General features: G+C 39.2%; 1 protein-coding gene across 8 annotated transcripts in view; it reads left to right on the top strand.

Moving 5' to 3' along the window:
• VTI1A (vesicle transport through interaction with t-SNAREs 1A) overlaps positions 1 to 23642 on the top strand; it is a 369166-nt gene that overhangs the window by 224899 nt on the left and 120625 nt on the right. The gene's annotated exons all lie outside the window — the stretch shown is intronic.

Raw genomic sequence — 23642 nt, 5'->3', positions numbered from 1 at the left:
TTTTATCTAAAAGAAAGATTGCTGATTGTTTTTAAATTTTTTTTAAGTTTGTTTTTTGTCAGATGAACAGAAATGGCATATCATGGTTCCTCATTTGAGTCACTTTGCTAATATTGATTAGTCTATTGTGAGGACAGGTGAAACCACTGTTTAATCAATGCCAAAGTTTGTATATAAATCCACCTCATTTTCTGTAAGAGTGATCAAAGGTAGATAGGGAAATAAAAATGAGTAAGTGGCAGTGACTACCATTTAATCTTTTATTAACTTCAAATGAGGTTTAAAAAAAATACATCTCCTCCCTCTCTCATACCTTCCCTTCCTTCCCTCTTCCTTTCTTTTTTTCTCTTTATTTACTTCTTCACTAAATATTTCATGCCTGAATACAAGGACTTGGGGCTCCTCAAATGAAACCAGTTTGATCCTTGCCTTCAGAGTACTTCAGTTAAGTAGAGAATATGTGCATATAAAGAGATGTAAGAATTCATAAAATTGACTGATTCTCAAGGAAGCTATGGAAGATTCTGTAACTTAATTAATTCTTACTGGTTATTAAAGAAAGTGCAAGGAAAACAAATAACCAATAGAAAATATGTTTTAAATAGCTATACCACAATAAGTTTGAAAAAATAAACAGAAGTTGACTCATGGAATCATAACATAGATTTTGAAAGAAACTTAAGTATGTAGAAAACACTGAGAAGTGGAAAAGCAACTGATTCAACCTAAATAATAAATATTCTTCATGTAACTATGCTATATCACCAAAAGAAAGAAAGCAAAAGGGAAAAAATGGTCCACTCAAAATTGTATTAGTAAAACTTGATATCAAAATGCAGATATAACTGATTTCCTGAAAAGTAATTTTTCTTCTGTCTTGACATGAGATGAAGAGCTACCTGGGGACAAACTGTTCATTTCCTGACTCCGTAGACAGAGCTTTAAATAACGTGGTGTTCAGATAATAATGAAAATGGCCATGAAACAAATGACCATTCATGCAGTGACGGGGGTCAAAAAAAAGTGAATTTTTCGTTGACTTCCACAAAATTAGACTATCATAATTGGCTGTCTGAAAGTGCGTCAAGGAACACTGAGAGGCTTAAATGTTCTCCATATATTTGCATGTGTGTGCATGTTTGTTATATATGTTTTCCTAGATATTTGACTGGAAGGTCTTATTAGATCAAATAGTACCAGCAGCCAGTGAAAATGAAAATAGACATTTTCAAGATTTTCAGCCAGAAAACAAAGCACATCATGATTCTATTTTTTTTGCCTCTGAATAGTGAATAATTTATCAGTAATTGTATGTTTATTTCTAAAAGTATCTACAGGATTCATTAGAAATGTTTAAGAGTTGTAATTTGAGTTAGGAAGATATGTTTTAAGTTTATGTTGGCGCATTGACTGCATATACCTGGGGTTGCAAAGAGTCGAACATGACTGAGCCACTAAGCACATATGCTGGCAAAAGGCTTATAAAAGGAAATGACATATCTAACATTTTGTAAAGTACCTTTTTATGTATGATATCTTAATATCAAATAATTTTCTCTCTTGCACACTACCAATCTTTGCCACTAGTATTTACACACACATATATACAACATCAGAATGTTTCCTTGAAAAAGTGAATTCTATTTATCCTTCCATCATGTATGTAGTAACTTTCTTGAGTATGTAGGTATTGAAAGGTATCTTGTAACTAATCTATTTAAACAAAGCAGGTGGGATTAAATGCAGTTGAGATAGTTATCATTATACATTTTTAATTGCAATATAATTGATTTATTATATTAGTTAAAGGTGTACTACATAGTGATTCAGTATTTTGTACATTACAAAATGATTACCACAAATATAGTTACCATCTGTTACCAAACAAAATTATTATATTATTGACTGTATTCTCCATGCTGTATATTACACTTATGTGACTTAATTGATTTTATAACTGGAATAACTTAATCCCCTTACTATTTCATATATGTATTTTTGTTAAAACTACTTCTGAGCCCATCTGGGGAATAATTGTCACCTATCATTGTTATCACATTTTACATTTAGACATGGTTTTGTTGCTTTGGTACAATGACAGGTAAAAACATCTGGAAAACTTAAATGTACTGTCAGAATGATTCCTAAGGGTAAATATATCAGAAACACCAATGCAGTTTCTATAAGCAATAGAAATATAGTTTTTATTAAATAAATTTATTCTTAAAGAAATATGCTAAGACTAAATGTTTTTAATCTTCTTTAAAAATTCATACCCACACCCCATTTTGCCCAGGAAACATTTTGTTGTATTTTAATTATCCTTATTATAATGTCTGAAAATTCAACAGTTAGAGTTTTTAAGTCTTGTGAGAAAAAAATGTCCTTGAGAATTTACTCTCAATTTTTATACACTGAAAAAGCCTTACATTTATATTTTCCACTTTTTCTGGTTTTTGCTTTTCTCTCTTTATGTCATTTCATTTCTTTCTTGGCCTGTTTTTAGTAGTGATGAACATGAGCCCTGACCTGAAATTAGTATAGCAAAATCTTAACCTCTAAGATATTCTTCAGCTTTTAATCAAGTGCTTATTCTTTCAGAACAAAATGATTCAGATTGCTGCAGATTCTTTAGACTTAACAGATTTAAGTTCCATGCTTAGAATAATGCTACAAAGAGAAAAAAAAATTTTTTTAAATCTTAGTCACTTTTTGTGTGAGTAAATTTATTACCATACACTTGACTCATTGCTCTCATCCTCTGACCCCTTCAAGGCTGACATGGGTGATGTTTTTACCAAACTAAAGAACAGCTTTGGATTTCTTTATATATATATATATATCTTTAATAACATTCTTGTAGCTTTAAACATAGAATTTGGTCCTGTGTTAGACATTTGAATACAGCATCTATCAATGATAACTGTACCAGCTGCTTTAGGCATATGTCTGACCCTAACCATACTTTACACAAATCATATTTCATTCTTAAAAACCCTGTGAAGGAAGCATCATATCTCCATTTTACAGATGAGAATAACAACGCTTAGTGAAGTAGACTATCCATAGTCACATACAGAATGAGAATGTGAACTTAGCTCTCTCTTTTGAATGCACTACACAAAAGGTTCTTAGAGCCAGTTTTCACTAATTAGTAGTGAAAAGTGAAAGTGAGGTCCCTCAGTTGTGTCCGACTCTTTGCGACCCCATGGACATGGCCTACCAGGCTCCTCCGTCCATGGAATTTTCCAGGCCAAGAGTACTGGAGTGGGTTACCATTTCCTTCTCTAGGAGATCTTCCTGACCCAGGAATTGAACCCGGGTCTCCCACATTGTAGACAGACGCTTTACTGTCTGAGCCACCAGGGAAGTGAAAGGAAGACTTAAAACAAACTGGTTTTCATTATCCAGATGGTTACTCTCATCTGCTCTCTGTGTCATGACTCCATTTCTCCTGTAAAATCATTGTGGTAGTAAACAGTTTCCTTAACATAGTTGATTGTTACAACAAATGGAAAAGGAAATCCTTGGCAATCATATGTCAGTTTTCCACCTTCCCCTCTCACCCCACACTCTACTGGTCTGGAATACTTAGAATTTTAAGAGCCCGTAGCCTACACCACACTGCATCTTTTAATAACAAAAACCACTACTTATGCGCTCGCTGATAGCTTGTAGGTGGCAGTCACTGTTCTAGGCTCTCGCTATACATTATCTTGTTTCATCTTTATGACAACTCTGTAAGGCATTACTCCCATTTTAAGAAATAAGGAACTTTTGTTCAATATTGTCCAGCTCTATAGAAGTGCTCTGCCTCCAGAGCTTGTTTTTCCGACTGTGCTGGACTGTTAACCCTACTATGAAGAATTAGTAGCCTCACAGAGAGTCAGACAACCATTCTGGGTGGTTCTTGACAACAGTCAACAAACCCTTACTAGATCCCACTCTTTCGTACAGACTGAAGGTACTGAATCTGGGCTGTGTAGACACAGAATCTGCTGTGTACCAGTGAAGTCCTTAGTGAGCTTGTTTTTATAGAGTCCTTTAGAATCACTTTATTTAAGCCTAGACTATGTGATATTCTAGGCTTAAATCCTTCTCTCTCACTGGACAGTTGAGGAAGGGGAGCCTCCAGGTTGGTCTCTGACTCTTCATCCCCATGTATGCTCTTCTAGATATTATTGGCCAGTTCATCTTCCAAAGTGCAAACCTAATGCTGTTTACTTTCCTGCTTAGAAACCTCCGAAGTTTCCCCTTTGCCTGCTGACATGTGTCCTCCTCAGTCTTATCCCAGGGTCTTCCAGAGAATGCGTTCTAGTCTTATTTGCTACTACTCCCTCTGGATATACCTTCTGTCCCTACTAAAATGAACTATTTCCCATCTCCGTAGCCCACCTTAGATTTTCATTAGATTTCATTTCATACTTCCACCTGGCATTTTCTCCCTTTGTCACCTGTATTAGTCAGGGATCTGAATGCAAGTGAGAGGAGTCCAGATCTAACTGCCTATACACAAAAGAGGGACATAATTTTGGGGGGGAGGGGCTCCAAAATTTTGGGGGGCTCCAGAATCACTGCAGATGGTGACTGCAGCCATGAAATTAAAAGATGCTTACTCCTTGAAAGAAAAGCTATGACCAACCTAGACAGCATGTTATAAAGCAGAGGTATTACTTTGCCAACCAAGGTCTGTCTAGTCAAAGCTATGGTTTTTCCAGTAGTCATGTATGGATGTGAGAGTTGGACCATAAAGAAAACTTTTATTTTGATGCTTTTGAACTGTAGTGTTGGAGAAGACTCTTGAGAGTCTCTTGGACTGCAAGGAGATCAAACCACTCAACCTTAAAGGAGATCAGTCCTGAATATTCATTGGAAGGACTGATGCTGAAGCTGAAACTCCAATACTTTGGCCACCTGATGCAAAGAACTGACTCATTGGAAAAGACCCTGGTGCTGGGAAAGATTGAAGGCAGGAGGAGAAGGGGACGACAGAGGATGAGATGGTTGGATGGCATCACCAACTCAATGGACATGAGTTTGGGTAAATTCCAGGAGTTGGTGATGACAAGGAAGCCTGGCGTGCTGCAGTTTATGGGGTTGAAAAGAGTTGGACACAATTGAGTGACTAAACTGAACTGAACTGAGTTGTCACATGTCACTAAAGAGTTCAAGGGCAGAAGTGACTACAAACACAGTGGAATCTAAGGGTTCAAGCAATCAAAGGATCATTACAGTCAGGTGTTGCTCTTCCCATCTCTCCTCTCAGCTCCCTTGTGTGTGGTTCCGTCCTTCATCAGGGCGCCTCCTTGTGGAGACAAGGCTTTTGCCACCCCTTTCAGTGACATCTGTTGAATCCAGCTATTTTTGTTCCCCCGAAAAGTCATAGGGTGGAATCTTACTGGTTCTGGGTGGCTCTGGTTGTGTAAAATCTCATTAATCTATGATCTGATATTTTAGACCTGGAACCTCATGCAGGGGATGGGCACACAAACTGAGAGCAGTTCCCTCAGAAAAACCCAGAGCTTTTACTAAAAAGGATAATAGATACTAACAACAGGTGTCATCTTCAGAATGTTTCAGCTAAACTTTTGTCTATACTCTAGATCTCAGGTGAAATCCCATTATTTTCATCAAGCCCTGATCAGTTTCCTAGCCAGAAATGATCTCTGCTCTGACTCTTCAGGGTAGTTTTTCCTCTCGCATGGGGTCACAAAATCAGACACGACTTAACGACTAAAAAACAACAAGGCGCTAACATCCTCTACTTCGCTTTGTGTATGTTGTAGTTATTAAGGACCATGGCTTCATTTCCTTGTAGATCTTTTTTACCCCCTCCCTCATCCCCCAAGGGATTTTATATGTTTCCCCAGGATATTGTGCAGCCAACTGAAATGAATAGCAGAGGGTATCCAAATAAAAAAAGAAAACAAAGCCAGGAATCACTTTAGTACCCCCAAAGCATGGAGTTTCAACAAATGCCTGTATAGATACCAGATAGGTAGAAAATGTCCTGCTGCTGCTGCTACTGCTGCTAAGTTGCCTCAGTCATGTCCGACTCTGTGCAACCCCAGAGACGGCAGCCCACCAGGCTCCCCCGTCCCTGGGATTCTCCAGGCAAGAACACTGGAGTGGGTTGCCATTTCCTTCTCCAATGCATGAAAGTGAAAAGTGAAAGTGAAGTCGCTGAGTCTTGTCCGACTCTTAGCGACACCATGGACTACGGCCCACCAGGCTCCTCTGTCCGTGGGATTTTCCAGGCAAGAGTGCTGGAGTGGGGTGCCATTGCCTTCTCTGAGAAAATGTCCTACCTGAAAGCAAAGCAGGAGACACAATCAGAGGGTCCACAGTGTTGGATAAAATGAGACTAGCCTTTAGTTGAGGTCAACCATAGCTTTCCAGGCTGCTGAGACAGGTCCGGATAGACCAGTTTCCGGTGGGAGGCGTCGGGGTGGCAGGGTGAGAAGACAGTTCTTGTGTCAGATCCCTACCTGGAGGAGAATGAGGAGTTTCTATGTAACCAGTTGTCTTCAGGGGTCTCGGTCTAGACTGTAAGCTGCTGGTGGTCAGGACCCCCATTGCATTTACGTGGGGCCATGCTCCCCCGGCCTGGATCTGGGCCTGGTCAATGAATGATCTTTGGAAGAATGGTCAAGAATAGTTTCAAAGTTGACATCTAGGTTCTTGGATGTCATTCAGTTGAAACCCTGCAGGTTTTTATCCATTGCACTTTGGCTACCATGTAAACATGTTCTTTCAAAGATAAAATAAGTAACTTCACAATAACAGAATATTTTTGTCCATTATTTAATCACAGTGGAAAAGCATCTTATATTGATATTTTCCTTGGATGTGAGTCACAATTTGACCTAATTCGCGAATTACCTTTCTTTTATGATTTTTTCCTTTTATCCCCAGGAAGCATGCCATTCTTTAATGCAATGTAGAATATGAAGAGTGCATGTCACCCTCACCATCAACGCTTTCTTTGAATGCAGCCTTGAGCTGTTAACTGGAAGCAGGAGCCCTGGGCCTTCCTTGTAAACAAGTAATGGAGCCATCAGCTCGCCGCCCCCCGCCCCTTGTAAATAGCTATTTATTAACATATACCATCACCAAACAACATTTTTCCAATTGCAGGCCCCCACAACATTACACCACTGTCTGCTCCATTGTAAGCTCAGGGAGGCCTTTGGCCATCTGTTTCATTAGACGCCAGAGGCAGTGAACAATATCTGAACTTTCCTGAAGCGAGTGCCCGGGCTTCCCGCTTCACACATCTCCCCCTTCCTCTTCTGCCACTGCTGCCACCGCCACCGCTGCCACCGCCGCCACCATATTTTTTTGTTTGAACGCTCACATTGTAAATTAGTGTATTCACACATCACTTTTAAAAGGCTCGCTGTGTTATAAGATGGGACAAAGCGAGCTCAGTAACAGCCCATGCACAGTGCAGGTGGTCGAGCTAGCTGCTCCCCAGATCAAAAGTCAAACAACTGTGAATCTCTTTTGAAAGTCCAGTTAGGGAGACAAGGCGAGGCTTATCTGCACAAACAAGAACGAGCTATAGATATACATCGCAAATGCAAGAGGACAAAAAGGGGTTTCAGAATCTTGTAGGAGAAGAAAATCTAATGCTGACAATTCTGAGGGCAGCTCTAAAATACGTAGCTCTTTTTTTTTTCTTTCTTTTTCCTTTTTTTTTTGGTAAAATTAGTCTTTTATTGTGTGGCGATTGTTAATTATTATTTATGCTTTGGTACTATTCCTAAAGTAGCTAAGATTTTTTTTTTTAAGCCACCTTGGGGGCAGGAAATAGCTCCTTTTCATGGTTGTATTTTATTTTTCAGCAGCATTTAAGGACAAACTCCTATTTATACCACACAAGCAGTTTTGTCTGTTGTAAACAAAGTAAGTGGCTGGGAATTGTGCTTTCCCAGAAATGTTTTCCAGGGAAGCCATAATAAGAAACAACTGTGTACGTCTTGAGATTTTTTTTGTCATCTAGGTATTAAGAAAGAATTGTTTGCATTCATGGAAAAAAAAGAAAAAGAAAGAAAGCATTGTTTATAAAGAAAGATATTCAATATCCAAAAGTGTAATTAAAATATTTTTTAAACTACAAAAGTTGGTCACCTTGCTTGTATTAATTGAGGTAGTTTTCTTTTTCTTCTTTTAAATTATTTCCAACATTTTTTGACAAGATAGTAACTGAAATGACCGGAGGCATTTTCTTTTTTTAACCTCAGCAGCCTACTTAGAAAGTTAGTGGCTTCTTTTGTAAAATTGTGTGAAGGACTTTGAAACTAAAGTCTGACTATCAATCAATGGGGAAAATGCAAAAATGGTAAATTTTATTAAAAAATTTAAAAAAGGGTTAAACAGGTTTGGAATTATGAAAGAACAGCATAGTTTCTTATAGTTTACATAGCTACTCTATTGTCCATATTCTGATATCTTAATGATTTTATGATTAAAAAAAAAACCCTCTCAGCTTTCTAATTCTCAAATCAGTTAAAAGTGTCTCAATCAGCAGAGTCCCCAAGTACTTTCAGAAAAACCATGCTCTTTATCTCAGGGCATAGAGCAGTGGTCCCTATCCTAGGAAGGGTTTCACAGAGTCTCTGAACCACTGGAACTTTCTGAAAATTTTTGTGTATGTGTGTATGCATCATGCTGAGAATTTTCCATAAAATTTTCTGAAGAGTCCCCAGCCAACTCCAAAAAAGTTGAGAAATGAGACATAGTTACAGAACTGTGTACAAATGTCTTAGCTAAATACTACTTACAGGCTTTGATACTCTGGCTTATTTGAAACGTATTGGTCTACAAGAAACACTTATTTTGAATTTCCCACAAAGTTTAACAAGAAACTTTTCAGGGGTGCTTCCTTTGGGAAATCAGACCATTTATCAAAATTAAATCCTGAAGACAATCTTAACAGTTAAAATCTCTATAAGGCCTTATAGTTTGTAAGGCACATTCACGTACATTATCATTTAATGTAAATTTCAGAGGAAGTCTGTGATTTGGCATCATCATTATTATCCTTGTGTCATAAATAATTGAGCCCTACAAAAGTTGAGTCTTGCCCAAAGTCATTCCATCAAGATGGGGCCAAGTTGGACCAATACCCTAGTATTAGCCTCAGAAACCATGTTCTTAGCAACAACAGCCACAGCAGCATCTTCTTCAACAGCAAATGTTTACACCGTGTTTACTATGTCAAAGGGAATCTGGTGGTCATCAGAGATTCAACAAACTCAGAACTCTACTCCTAGGTACCTTAATATTTTTAAGAAATAACAGTGCATAGTCACTTGTACTTCATGGTCAGTGAGAGATAGAGGCTGTAGGCTGCAACAAGAAGAAGAAATCCTGGTGCCCACGGTCAGTTAAGATTTTATAGAGGAAATGGCAGGTACCCAGCCTAAAAGTTGCTGCCTAATTCTTAACCCACTCATGGTGTACGCTGCTTCCCTTTTTATGGCAGCCTCAAAGTAGTAACTTCCAGTGGCAGAAATTGAATCGAGGGTAGGAAGGATGGTGTTAGAGAGATCTTATTTGTCCACGATTATGTTGAGGGTATATAGAAAGTTAACAACTTGTAACTGCATCTGCTCATAAAATAAATATGACCCAAATCCTTCTTGAGAATTTAATTGCAGTAGAGTTTAAGATTTTCTTCAAGTAAACAAGAAAGGCTTGAAGTCACCTCAATAGAAAAGATAATTTCATAATTGCAAACAATTATGAAAAATCTTTTCACACATTTACCCCAATTTTAGAAAGATACTAAGAACTTTCATACCCTTGACTAAAATAATGTGTTTATAAAAATCTATGGTCTTCGGAATTATACTACATATTTACTATAGCTTCTATACTTGGGATTCATGAATAGATGTGAAGAATGTTGGTAGAGTACATGGATTATTTTATTGTGATCCATTAATTAGTTGATAAGTATATCACTTTAAAACATTGAATTTTTTTTTCATATATTCCCATGAAATCTTTTCCATCAAATGGGTTTATAGAAATCTAGTTAGTAGCAAACTTGCCCAGCCAATGAAGAAAAGCATTCATTTTCTGTTCTGTATATGTGATCTGAAGCCATAGCCTTTAGATCTTTTAATCTGTCTGTTCAAGGCCAAGCTATTTATATGGATAATTTTTAAAGCTTCTGTATAAAGAAAACAAGAACATTTTATTTATTCACTGGGGTTTTTATGTGCCTTGAAATTGCATAGATAAAGTATTTTCTGGCTCATGGATCTGGAGGAGATAAAAGGTCTCTTATTTTATAAGGCTTTATGTAAGCTTTTCAAATGTAGAGTTTTCTCATGGCTGGAATTTTTTAAATGAAACATTATTTCACCATTATAATTGGAGTTTAACGTGGGCATCTTTTTCTTTGCCTGAATTGCATGTTAAATTATGTGTTTAAGATCGGTTTTATTGCGTTTTTACCTTCTGGATTTTCAGTAGCTCTCATGTTGGAGAAATGAATTTACCAATCCTCATTTTTAGTATTGGGCAACTATTTAATATGCCTCCAACTGGAACACCCAAAAATCAGATTTAAGAGGCAAAGTGAAAGGTATAACTTGCTTTTGCAGCATATTGGTCAGGAGGATAAAAAATTATTTACCTCCACCCTCCTTAAGAATTTTTTCTGAGACTGATGAACTGAAAAGGAAAAAGAGGTATTTTTGAACTCCGGAGTAACTGGATTCAGACCAGATTCTGGGTGAACATTAGCTGCTGTTAGCTCTGCCATGTCAGGGCCAAGCAACAGCTTTCCCTGGCTGGAGCGTTCCCAAGCTATCACGGCCATCAGACAGGTGGGGAATAAATATTGTAGAATGGTGGGACATTTGAAGAGCAAGCTCCTGATCCCCAGGACTCAATTTGGACCAGCTTCAGTTGGAGCAAACAGGTGTTCCTGGGAGGAGCTGTCCTCAGGTGGCTGAGCGGGTGCCATTCTTTCACACACATGAAAAGTTCCCTTTCCCTCTGCCCGCAGGAAAATTAGAATTAACTACAGCTTTTTCTTTTGAAATGGAAAAAGAGAAATAAAAAGATGGCACCAGGTTTTGGCTCTGACTGGATTTCCATGGAGCATGTAATCTATGATGAATGATGAGAATTCTAGAAGCAAAGCATCCTTGCAGTTTTCAACACTGGAGATGCTGTAAAAACTGAATGAATGCAAAGAATCTGTTTATGCATGGCTGTACCTGTCTCTAAGACTATTCTAAGGAATAGTCTTTCCTTCTGTTATTCCTTTGTTCATTCACCAGTTATTTCATGAGCTCTTGCGATTTTCTCAACACTAAGCTAAGTGCTAGGCATAGAGTATAAGACAAAAACAAAAGGCCCTATCCTCCAGGGACTTAGCCTAAATTGTAGTTGTAGTAATTGGTTTGAACATGAAAGTGAACCTGGGAGTCTTGGGGAAACTGGACTGAAAGTAGGTGCTGGCATCAGAAGGATTTCCTTTTCTGTAGTGCCATCACACTGAGGGTATGACTATCGTTTCATGTGAGGGGTCGTTCTAAGTCAATTTTTTAGTATAAAACATAAAATAGATATATTAAAGAAATCTTTTAAAAGAAAAGAAATTGTTTTAATCCTTCTTCCTTAAAACAAGCTACTCTGTTGATACAGGTATTTCCCTTTATTCTTTCAGTCATGATCCATGTATGATGTTAGATTGCTCCTCTGACTTAATATTGTATCATAAATGTGTTGCTAAAATACCACATCTTCATAATTATACTTCTCCTAATTAAAAACTTTTTCTAGTGAAAGATTTAAAAAACCTTTTATTTTGTAAAAAATAATAATAATAATAAGTATCAAGAAACAGGGAGAAAGTAATCCATAGTCACACTAGTGACAGGTATCAACTATTAAAGTTTTGGCATAGATCATTCCAGTAATTTTCTCTGTGAATACTAATTCTATTACTGGTTCTATGAAATCTCTTCTTTACCTCATCCATTGCTTCATCTGTTACCCTTTTATCTTTTTTAAACCTCACAGGTTTGACTTTACAGTTATCTGCCCTTCATTTTATAAAGGCTGTACTCCTGCTGTTTCATTGAAGAAACCAAACAGTTTTCAAAAACCTGTGTAGGTTTCTTCAGCACACAGTTTTCAGAATTGCACTTTCCCTCTGACACTTTAGGATGTCATATTCTTTCCCTTGTTCTATAAGATCTTTTTTCCCATCATCTTCATGTTGTTGCACATTTTTATTTGGTTTGGTTAGTTTTTAAATCCTCTCCTTGGGTCTGCAAATGGATGGCAATGTTATGTGATCAACTCTGTCGAGAGAGAGTCCTCCATCTCCAGACTGTCTTCACGGGAATGAAACGGGACTTCTTCCTTCCCCTACTTCTTGACTCTGGCATGAAAAGTGTCCAGCCCTTGGCTGTACACCTGTTATCTCCTTCCCATCTTTACCCTCTACCACTGCCTGCAAACACACTTTACTTACAAAGACCATGCTTCCCAGGGTTCACCATACCTTGCTTGTCACTACCCAGTATTGATTTATTGTTTACCTAGGAACTGTAGTTTCTTATTGGCTATAGAAAAGAAAGAAGGTGAGGAGTGTGGAAAAGGAGGCATGCCCACAGTAGTTCACATGTCTCCTACGTGGCAGCATCCACCATAAGAAAGACAGATGCCTGGTTTCTCGTTGTAACAGAATTCACATTTTTTTTTACCTAGCAGCAGACTTCGTGGGAGGTGGACTACTGCTTACATTTTTCAGCCCAATTCATTTTTTGCAGCAGTAGAAAATCCTTGCAGGTTCTGGCAACTTGTGGTGACGGTTTAGGTGTCATAAATTATCATCATTTTTTTTTCATTACAGTTTAATGGGCACTTTGATAGGTACAGCATCCAGAGCCATCAAGCAGGTGCCATTTTAAACCAGAAACCATGGATGATCTTTAAAATCACCCTAAATAAGAGGACCATGCAAACCATTTCTGTAGCTCAACCCTTGGGCCTGTATGCTTGGGTGGTCTTGTTTTAACTGTTACTGTTTAATTATTGATGACTTACTGACATAAGGCATGGAAGCCTTAGGGGGAATGAAATCCCATGAGCCATTTTCCTTAGATGAATCTTCTTTGAGGTTTAAGTGTCCCTCTAAGTAATATAGTGAGGCTGGATTTAGGGGGTCATTCCAAATACTGCCTGGTAAAGCCAGCTGTGGCATCTGTATTCATCGGTGGAGTCTGCTGATACATCTGGAAAAAGAGGCATGTCTGCCCCGTGCTTCATCATGACAGCTCATGTAGGCCAGGCATCCTCACAGCATTCTGTACTTCCTGTTTCTCTTCTCTCTCTCTCCAAGGAAAAAGTCTAATCCCCAGCAATAAAAATGACTTACCTTTAGGAATTGATTTCCCCTCTTAATGCTCCTATCCTGGAAGCTTTTATTAAGAAAATGGTAAATCACTCCATGGGCTTCCCTGTTGGCTCAGCGATAAAGGATCCACTTGCTGTTGCAGGAGATAGCGGTTCTATCCCTGGGTCAGGAAGATCCCCTGGAGAAGGAAATGGCAACCCACTCCAGTATTCTTGCCTGAGAAATCCCATGGACAGAGAAGCCCAGTGGGCTACAGTCCATGGGGTTACAAAGAGTTAAGACATGACTTAGCAACTGAGCAACAATTTACTCCACACTTTGCAAGTTCCTTTGCAAGGAACTTTGCTGAGTTTGTAGGGATGGAGAATGGCTCTTGCCCTTAGAAAACTCACATCCTAACCAAAGAGGGCTGAGGAGTGTAGAGGAAACACGACTTCCAGATGGATGCTGAGCAGAAACCCCGTGTGCAGTTCTGAGTGGAGATCATTGCCAACTTGGAGGAATTAGGATGAGTTTCATGGATGGCAGGGCATTCATAATGGCCCTTGAAGGAACGGTGAGATTTACCCAGGCAAAGTTAAGAGATTCCAGACTAAGAAAACAAACAAACAGAGAAGTAGCATCTTGCAAGGCAGACATGGCAGATAATGCAGATCAGCTTTGTTGTCAATTCTGTGATTTTTGCCTTTTGTTTTCTGGGGCTCTTGTTTTAACAATTAGTAGATCACCTTTCAGCACGCTTGTACAGAAGTGTCATCTCCCTCCCAGCCCACCCTGCCCCACCACACCTTGGGAGATAAAAGCTTGACTGATAAGAGGCCTGAAAATCCAGACTCCATTTGTTCTCCTCATTATTATTCTCTTCTTGAGCACCTATTATGTCCTCTGGGCAGCATGAGCCTTAAAAGATCAAATTCTTTCATTGTTTTTATGTAGTGCATTGCTGTTTAATTTTTGCAAGTTCTGATTTCCTCTTGAACATCACGGGTTTCATGGGGTTTCTCTAAGCATTCTGAAAGGTGTTACAAGTGCTGGTGATTATGGGTGTAGGCAGGATAGACTTCACCAGAAGGTGGGATTTTTCATACTGTGCCGTCGAAAGTACCATCCAGAGCCAGTGCTCAGAACAGCTCCTTTAGAGCTTGTCCTCTTAATCATTAGGCTTTGCTGTCTCTTCAGTGTTGTGTGAGCTTTCTATAACCTGTTGTCTCAGCTCTGCTGCCTGTGACATAATCTGAGAATAGGCTGGTCTGGGGGCGGAGGGGAGCTAGAACCTGGAGGATTTTAGGAGGCCACAGATCAGAGAGGCTGGGTGGCCTGGATTCAAATCTCACAACATTGAGTGAAACTGGCCTGGGCCTACTACTATCTCTGCGCCCCCCGCCCCCTCTTTTCTTTTCCTGGCAGCCATTTTGCTTTAATAGGACTTGAAATTTTTAACCTAGTTTTGCTTTGGGGGAAAAAATGTATTAACCATGTGGCTTGTCAAGACATCACTTTCTAAAAATTTCTCAATTGAAAGTTCGCTCTCAGCACTGGGGTTCTTTCTAGGTGCACATCTGCCTTGTTAATCAAGTTCTCTGGATTTTAGTATTTCCATTGACAAATGGAAACGCTTAGCAGACAGAGGGAAGGAGTGGCTGTCCTCTTCAGCGTGACTAAAGCGCTGACGAAATACTTGAAGGTACCTGGCAGGACACTGCAAAATCCCATGGCCTTTCAAATCTGTAAGGAGAAGGAAGTAAGAGCAGTCAACACAAGTGGTAACTGGTCGGTGGGTGACAGGTAAGCACAGTGTCCTGGCCAGGGACCCAGTCTGTGCGCTTTACGATTTGTATTTATTACACAAATAGTGTTGCCAGAGCCAAAGAGAACAGTTTTTAAAAGAAAGTGCTCATAACACACCTACAGTGATCTTTTCTTCATTATTTTTTGTCTTTATTTAAACGTTGGTATTTTCCTTTATGTGACTTTAGTACAATTTTAAGTTCTGCCTTTTCCTTTAACTTAACATGGTAGCTTACTATACGTAGTGAATTTGGTTTTATAGTTGATCTTTCCTAATCAAGTTATTATGGTGTTGATAGAGGTTCAGGAAAGCCGAGCGGCACGTTGGCATGCGTTAGTTTTCCAGAAAATTGAAGGGCTGACTCTAATGTGGCTCAGGCTTCCACCACCTAATGGTTAAGAGCGCTGAACTTTGATAATTGGGTGCTGAGATCTATTGCTACTGTTCTATGCTGTCCACACGGATCACTTGCATATATTAATTTTAAGGTGTTCCATGATAATATTGGCGATAAAGTAGGTCTATAAACAAAGCAGGCAGGTCACCATGTGGAGGAGGTAAATAAGGTGGATTCTAGAAATAGCCCCATTTCCTGCCCAAGTATTCCCTGACAAACAGACTGAAAGGCAATACTTGAAGTTGGGTTAAGAATTCACGCATTGTCTTTGTCAGCTGTTGGTACTTGATAATTTAATCAGCATCAATCCTGGCACCTGCTCGGTGGGGTGTTAACCAGGTGAAGTTTGCCTCTGCCTTGCACAGAGCACTGAGGGATGGCCTGGAATGCAGGAGGCCAAGAGGAGGGCTGACAGCAAGGGTGGCTTTGGAGCTACCTTATTAGCAGAAGATTGAGGTGTGAGCTGGGTGCCGTGACAGGAGGTGCTGAACAGCCAGGGGGCAGCATGGGAGCATTTTGCACCTGAGGGAGGAGAAATGGAAGGAGGAAGATGAACGCGAGCTTCCCCATCTTTCCCGAGCCCGGGATGATGGATGACTCGTCATCTTTTGTGTTTCCGCTGGGGCAGCTAAATCGGAATCTCTCTACTGAGACCAGGGGGTGAAAACTGGAACTCTGTGGACCGTAAGCAGCTTGCAGAGTTGTTGTTGTTTTTTTCCCCAGTATGCACGGTTTTGGTTTGTTTTTAAAATTGAAATATCATCTACATATCATAAAATTCACACATTTTAAGTGTAGTTTTGATGAATTTTGGTCATGGGATGCAATTAGGTAACCACCACAATACATCTGGACAGAGACCAGTTTTGTATTCAGTTCACTTCCTCCATCCCTGTCCCAAGCAGACCTTGATCTGCTCTCTGCTGTTAGTTTTGCCTTTTCTAGAATTTCACATAAATGGAATTATCCAGCACATGATCATTTGTGTAAGACTTCTTTCAGTCAACGTAGAGATCTTGAAATTCATCCGCATTGTTGTGTGTATTACTATTGCACTCCTTTTAATGGCTGAGTAATATTCTATAGTAGAAATATGCTACAATTTGTTTCTCACTCACCAGTTTATGAGCCTGTAGGTTGCTTCCAGTTCAGAGCAATTATAAATAATGGTGCCCTGAACATTTGTGCACACGTCATTGTTTAGGTTTTCGTTTTTGTTGAGTAAATATCTAGGGGTGGGACTGCCAACTCATATGTATATATTTTAATTTCATAAATTAAAATGGATTTTAATTTGGACCTGCCAAACTGGTTCCAAAGTGGCTGAACGTTTTTGCATTCCCATCGCGATGAGTAGGAGTTCCAGTTGCTCTGCAGAGTTACTCTTAAAACTTTCAAAATAGCTGCCCGCAATTAAAACTGAAAACCTTTTAGAGGAGCACATGGTCTCCAGCACACTCTGGTTCCTGTTTGACGATCTCAATAATTTACTTCATCCACCTCTCTCTAAAGATTCATGACCTCTGCTTTAGAAACTCTGAGCAGCACCCTGTCCCATCGTATGCGGCAGGTATCATGGCTGAGAACATATCTGTAGAGGAGGTGAATCTGGATTCTCAGTCTTGCCATTTGTAAACTATCCCTTTGAACAAGTTACTTAACTTCTCTCTGCATGAGTTTCTTCATCTGTAAAATGCAGATACCTCTTTTAATGGTTTGTGGTAAAAATGAAATAATACAGAGCATGTCAAGCACAGGGCCAAGCCCAGAGAAAATGTTCAGTAGATGGTACTTAATTTTTTTTATAAATTGTTGTTTATTTTGTTTACTGCACTGTGTCTTCATTGCTGTGTGAGGACTTTCTCTAGTCACAGTGAGCGGGGGCTGCTCTTCTTTGAGATATGTGGGCTTTTCATTGCACTGGCTTCTCTTGCTGTGGGCCACAGGCTCTAGGCTCATGGCTCAGTAGCTGTGGCTTGAAGGCTCCAGAGTTCCAGCTCAGTATTTGCTCTGAAGCATGTAGATCTTCCTGGACCAGGGGTCGAACCTATGTCCCCTGCATTGGCAGGTGAATTCTTAACCACTATGCCATAAGGGAAGTCCCTAGATGATACTTATTAGTACCACAGTCTAGTCCAGTGATTCTTGACTGTACGTGTTTGTATCAGAGGCACCTGTGCAAAATTTTAAAAAGCATGGACACCTGGGTCCCTCCCACAGCTCTCCTCAAGAATCATGATCTTCTGGGCTGAACCTGAGCCTGTGCACTGTTTAAAAGTTGTGTACATAATCAAGTTGAGTAAACCTGGTCTTCAGTCATTGGTTGCCTGAGAAGGCAGTAACAAGAAGCACAGCATTCTAAACTCTGTTCTATCACCAACTAGCTGTGTGATCTTGGGCAAATCACTGAATCTCTCTGCAGGAGGTTTAGCTAAGATCTGCCTAGCACATTTAGCCTTAAAGAATTATCAGTTTCTTCCTGCTAGATCACAGCTGCAGTTGGAGACAGATGATTTGATGGTGGTGGAGGTCTGTACCTGCTTCTGGAATAATATATCGAAGGCAAATCTCAGACAGAACTCTGCCACACTTAGAAACATGTTTTAGCAAGTAAGCACAGAAAAGGCCCTCCACCTGTCCTGTGGGCCCACCAAGCGTCTGTCCTCTGTTCTGACAGGAGGGTGCATTGACAGCCGGCAGCTTACAGGGAAAGTTCCCTCAAGTTTGATGTGAGAATATTCTAGCAATAGGAGTTGGCTAACCTTCTAGTCAAAGTCAGGTGATAGACTCCTCCTTTAAGTGGATGTTGTTGTTCTTTCAGTTCTAAGTCATGTCCAACTCTTTGCGACCCCATGGACTGTAGTCCCCCTGGCTTCTCTGTCTGTGGGATTTCCCAGGCAAGAATACTAGAGTGGGTTGCCATTTCCTCCTCCAGGGGATCTTTCCAACCCAGGGATCAAACCCATGTCTCCTACACTGGCAGCAGATTCTTTACCACTGAGCCACCTGGGAAGCCCTTAAGTGGATGGACCAGGAGACTAATCCTGAGTGGACAACTCCAGTCCAGGGGAAATAGGCAACTGGGGTCACTAGAAGCAGATGCCCTTCCCATGCAGGCTGTGCGTGCTGATGATAATGTTTCTAACCAGTCCACGTAACTTCAATACCATTTCTAATGTCCTCATTAATAATTATTAGTTATGCTGATCAAAAGTATAAGATGAAGATAGGTGCTACACTTTAAGAGCTGCTTCTGGAATATGGTATTTCGTTAGTCTCATAGCTGAACTAAACAGTGTATTCCCATTAGGCCACTTCAGTCACTGAGTGTGGATTAAAACCAATACACACATATATGTCACACTATATATATATCTATATCTATATATATCTATATATCGATATAGATATAGATATAGATGGAAGTATTTTAAAGTTGGGCTTTCCCTGGTGGCTCAATGGGAAAGAATCTGCCTGCTAATGCAGTAAACACTGGTTCAATCCCTGGGTTGGAAAGATCCCCTGGAGGAGGAAATGGTAACCCACTCCAGTATTCTTGCCTGGGAGAATCCAATGGACAGAGGAACCTGGCGGGCTACAGACCGTGGAGCCGCACAGAGTTACACATGACTTAGTGACTAAACAACAACACATTTTAAAGTTAATTATGGATAACATGAATTCTCGTGTCCCATCCAAGCAGAAGATTCAACAATTCTGCAAATGTTTGGTCCTAATAGGTACACTGCTTTCCAGCACAACTTGTCATTTTTAAGCCTCCTCTTTCTGGAAACCCCTCTGAATCCCCCAGGCCCCGTTAGTGCCCTTCCCTGACCTGTGTCCTCCTAGAACATAAATTGCCTCACGGCAACTTATTTCAGCCCAGGGAACATACATTAAGGATTCCAAACTTTATAAAGTATCATCATTTTTGACTTACCTACATTCAACAGCATTATTTCCCAAACTTCAGTGATCAGAGTAGTACATCACAATTTTTTTTTTTTGTCTTTTCTAACATCTCCAGTGCTATTTTTCTTTAAATTAGCACACTTCTTTTTTCAACTTAAAATATATTCTTTAGCATTATCCCACAGAGTATGGTTCCCACATGGATTAATGGTTCAAGTGTGTTCGTTATGCATTTTTTTCACATGTTAAAGTAAATGCATAATTAAATGTTTTAAATAAAATGTTGAGTGTTCAAAAATATTTAAAATTAAAAGTGATCCTCTCTGTGTTGACTAACATCAGCTCCCGCCCCTGTGGTGGTCTGCACACTGCACCATGCGACCCCTCACTGTGCTGTATTTGTGGGGTTCCTTCCCGTCTCCCCTCTTAGACCATAAGCACTCAGATGTGGTCTCAAAACATAACGAAGCACCAAAATATGTAGAAGTGAAGTGATGCCTGTTCCTCTACCTCCTAAAACTTTTGAAAATGATTGTTTTCATGTCATTCTAAAGATGGAGCAGGGTGGAGTTGGGTTATAAAATGATTTTAAATTTACCTGACATGAGGCTCATGGAAAATAAAAAGAGCTTGAAGAGTTTCCAAGTAGAAAAAAGGCAAAAAGAAGCTATCAAATTATCATCTCAGTTTCCCAGAGGAAGTACAAAAAGTGAATTCAAAAGCCCTGTTGCTCTTTCCTGAGTCACACCCTTGGAGATGTAGGAGGTCCTTCTGGGCCAAGACTCTGTACACATGTAGCATTTTCTTGGAATCATGTGTGGTCTTCAGTCTCTGCCCCACTGAGGAATTGGGAACCCCTGATTCCAAACTTAAAAATGCTTTATCCATTTTAATGTAGGCTATCCCCTGCCTCCCCAGTCCCAACCTACTAGTTCTATGTTGTAGTTGCCCGCTTTATTCTGTCGCACCCAAAAGCATTTATGCCCCTTGAGGGCAAGGACTGAATCTTTCTGCTTTAGACTTCCTGTGCCTTACTAGTTCCTTAGACAGAATGGACACTGAAGAAGTATTTGAATGAATAAATGAGTGGGCAAACGAATGAATGAATGAACAAACAAATGATCAAAGAACAGATGAGCTACAACGTTTTGGTTTATAATGAACTTTGCCCATGTAACTCTTTGCATTTTAATAAAGATCTGGAAGTGTTAGTTGCTCAGTCATGTCTGACTCCTTATGACCCCATGGACTGTAGCCCACTAGGCTCCTCTGTCCATGGGATTTTCCAGGCAGGAGTACTGGAGTGGGTTGCCATTTCCCTTCTCCAAAAGACCTGGAAGGAAACACATTTAAGAGAAAACTTTCTAATGTCTGGAAGCATGCTTGTAGATATGAGGGTTAATCTAATTATTTTGAGTAAGTTTTTACTTCTCACCTCCTTTCAACAAAGTTTGATGATTCAACCTTAAGAAGTAATCAGTCTTAATCTCAGAAAACAATGTTCCAAAACAAATCAGTTGACTATAAGTTATAAATTAATCTTCCACTGATTTCAGTTACATAGGAAATGTAATACATGAAATGTTTTTGAGGTTTGTCTCTCCATTGGTTTCCAGAAATGAAAAGTTGGGACTTAGAGAAATATTTATCTTAGCATAGTACCTACCTTGAACTTTCCTATATGGTATTTGCTGATATAATTTCAGATTGAAGCATTAGCATTTAATTATGTATTTTGGAAGTTCAAGATTTCTGGTTTGGGGGTTGATGAATTCCTTTAACATTGGTTAGATCCATATTGAGTAGAAGAAAAGGGACATAAGTACTTACATTAACAACATCTAATTTTCTTAAGCCCTTTAAAAATATACTTTTAAAATGTTTAAGATAAAAAAGATAAGTGTTGGTTTATTTGCATTGGTTTTGCTTATTTCCCACAATCGGTGAGGTTGTTTGTTTGTAAAAAAGAAAGTGCTGCAACCTCGATCACCCAGTCTCAATTTGGGACATTGCAAATGCTCTCTATACATTAAACACACGTTTGCAAGTATGGCGCCAATTTGTTATGGACAGTTCCTCCCTACACTGTTTAGAATTTTTGGCAGGCTTATCCAAGAAAAGCACAGAGCTCAAAGCAGCGGGAAAGACTGTTGAGGGTGCGTTGTGTGCCCACCGGGCAGGCATGTCCCCTCACCCACAGCCCTGGAGTGAACGCCCATGATTGTGAAGTTGGGGAAACTTCTCCTTCAATAGCCCTTTTATTCCACACATGACACATCCCACTGAGGTTAATGATGGTCACTCAGAAAACAGAAGAGGCTAAAATTCTGTTTCTAATCATATTTGCTGCCTTCTGAAAAGTTTGATTGAAGTACAAAGTGTTACACAAGATTCGTTAAGGACCATGTTACTCCACCTAACATTGTACAAAGTGCTCTGTTTGTTCAGAAAGAGCCTCTTCTTTCTACTTGCCTCCAGTGAGTTTTGTTTATTGAGTATTTCATGTCTAGAGAAAAGTGTAAGTTCAGGTAAATGATTATGTGTATTCACATGGGCACACTGAGAGAAATTCAGAAGTGTGATTATTTGGCTGAAGACTAGGGGCCTCCAATTAACTCCAATTAAATAGACTGAACAATCCCAGCTGGTTCTGAGTACTGCTCTCCATAGTCTTTTGCTCAAGCCCATGAGATTTAGGGATGTTTTATAAGTTTTGTAGTATAGACGTTTTTCCCGAGCCTGATTTATTAGCATTTGAAGACTAACTTCAGTGAAATAGCTTCAGATATCAGTGTATACTCAGTATTGACAGAAAATAAATAGTTTGCACTATTGAAAATAAGACACCATAATAATAAAGAAGCGTGAGATTGCTGAAAGGAATTTGCTCATCAGTATATTTGTTTTGGTCAAAAATAAAGCTATTGGGACTTCCCTGACAGTCCACTGGTTAAAGAGTCTGAGCTTCCACTGCAGGAAGTACGGGTTCAATCCCTGGTCAGGGAACTAAGATTTTGCATGCCACACGGCACAGCCAAAAGATAAAAAATAACATGAAAATAAAACTATTAACCATAAACTGAGAAAGCCTCTGCACAACCTTCCTCCAGTATGTGGTCAGATTCTGTTTCCTTAGTTTTCTTAATTTGGGCTGAGTCTCCAAGAAGGAAAAATAATCATCATTGCTTTGTCTGTATGCAATCTGGAATTTGTTTAAGCAGAGGTCATAGCACCCAGAGACAGTGCTTTTTTCTGCTGAGGAATTGTCTTTTCTTGAGTTTGTACTGAACCGCATGAACAAATCATTAAGTGACACAAGTGAAGGGGAAGAGAAAAGTATTCAAAAATTCTCTGACCTCTGCTACAAGGGTGGCTGGCAGAAGACACTGGCTTTAATTGTTTGTTTCTCTCTTGCCAGTTTTTGTTTCAGTAAAACATTCCGTGATCTTGAGGCAAAAGGTGATTGGGAAGGCCATATTTTGATTCTAATGGCTATATCTATTTTTCTTTATTCAGAATGATCAAAAATATTTTCACAGGCATAATCAAATAGCATTTACACACAAATCATTCCACAGTTTAGCAGAAAGAGTCATTTTAATTAATACTGCTTAAGAAATGTAAATCCAGACCTGCAGATCTTTTGCTTGTCTTTTGTTCTTAAAAAAAAAAAAAAAGAAGAAGAATATTTGATGATATATCTACTTTCAAAAGATATATGAATGAGTTTAAACTGGTTTGCTGGTTTAATTTGTTTATTGCTTTGTTTCCTAACAAAATAAAACAGCTACCTGAAATGTTTTGTATCTGTATTAGTATATGTACATAGTTTTAAACTTTTTCTTTGCCCTGCCAGCATTGATAGCAAACTCTGATTTTTGTCTACTTTGATTCTTTTTAAAATTACATTCAGGGTTGTGTATTCCCATTTTAACACGAGATGATTCATTTGCTTTAGAAAGGAAACTTCCAGCAGCATTGTAGATACATAAGCTGATATATGTAGCAAATAATGTCAGAGAAACTTGAAAGCTGGTCTCTATCACATTGTACTGTCAGTATCTGAGTCCCTGTCCTCTAGAGCAGTGTTCTAGATATTTAAAAATTGAAAAAAAAAAAAAAAACAGAATCCTAGTAAAGACACAGATGTAGAG

This window comes from Bos mutus, chromosome 26, assembly GCF_027580195.1.
Source record: "Bos mutus isolate GX-2022 chromosome 26, NWIPB_WYAK_1.1, whole genome shotgun sequence".
Lineage (NCBI taxonomy): Eukaryota > Metazoa > Chordata > Mammalia > Artiodactyla > Bovidae > Bos > Bos mutus.
The sequence above is the reverse complement of the archived record's forward strand: the minus strand, read 5'-3'. Positions and strand labels throughout refer to the sequence as shown.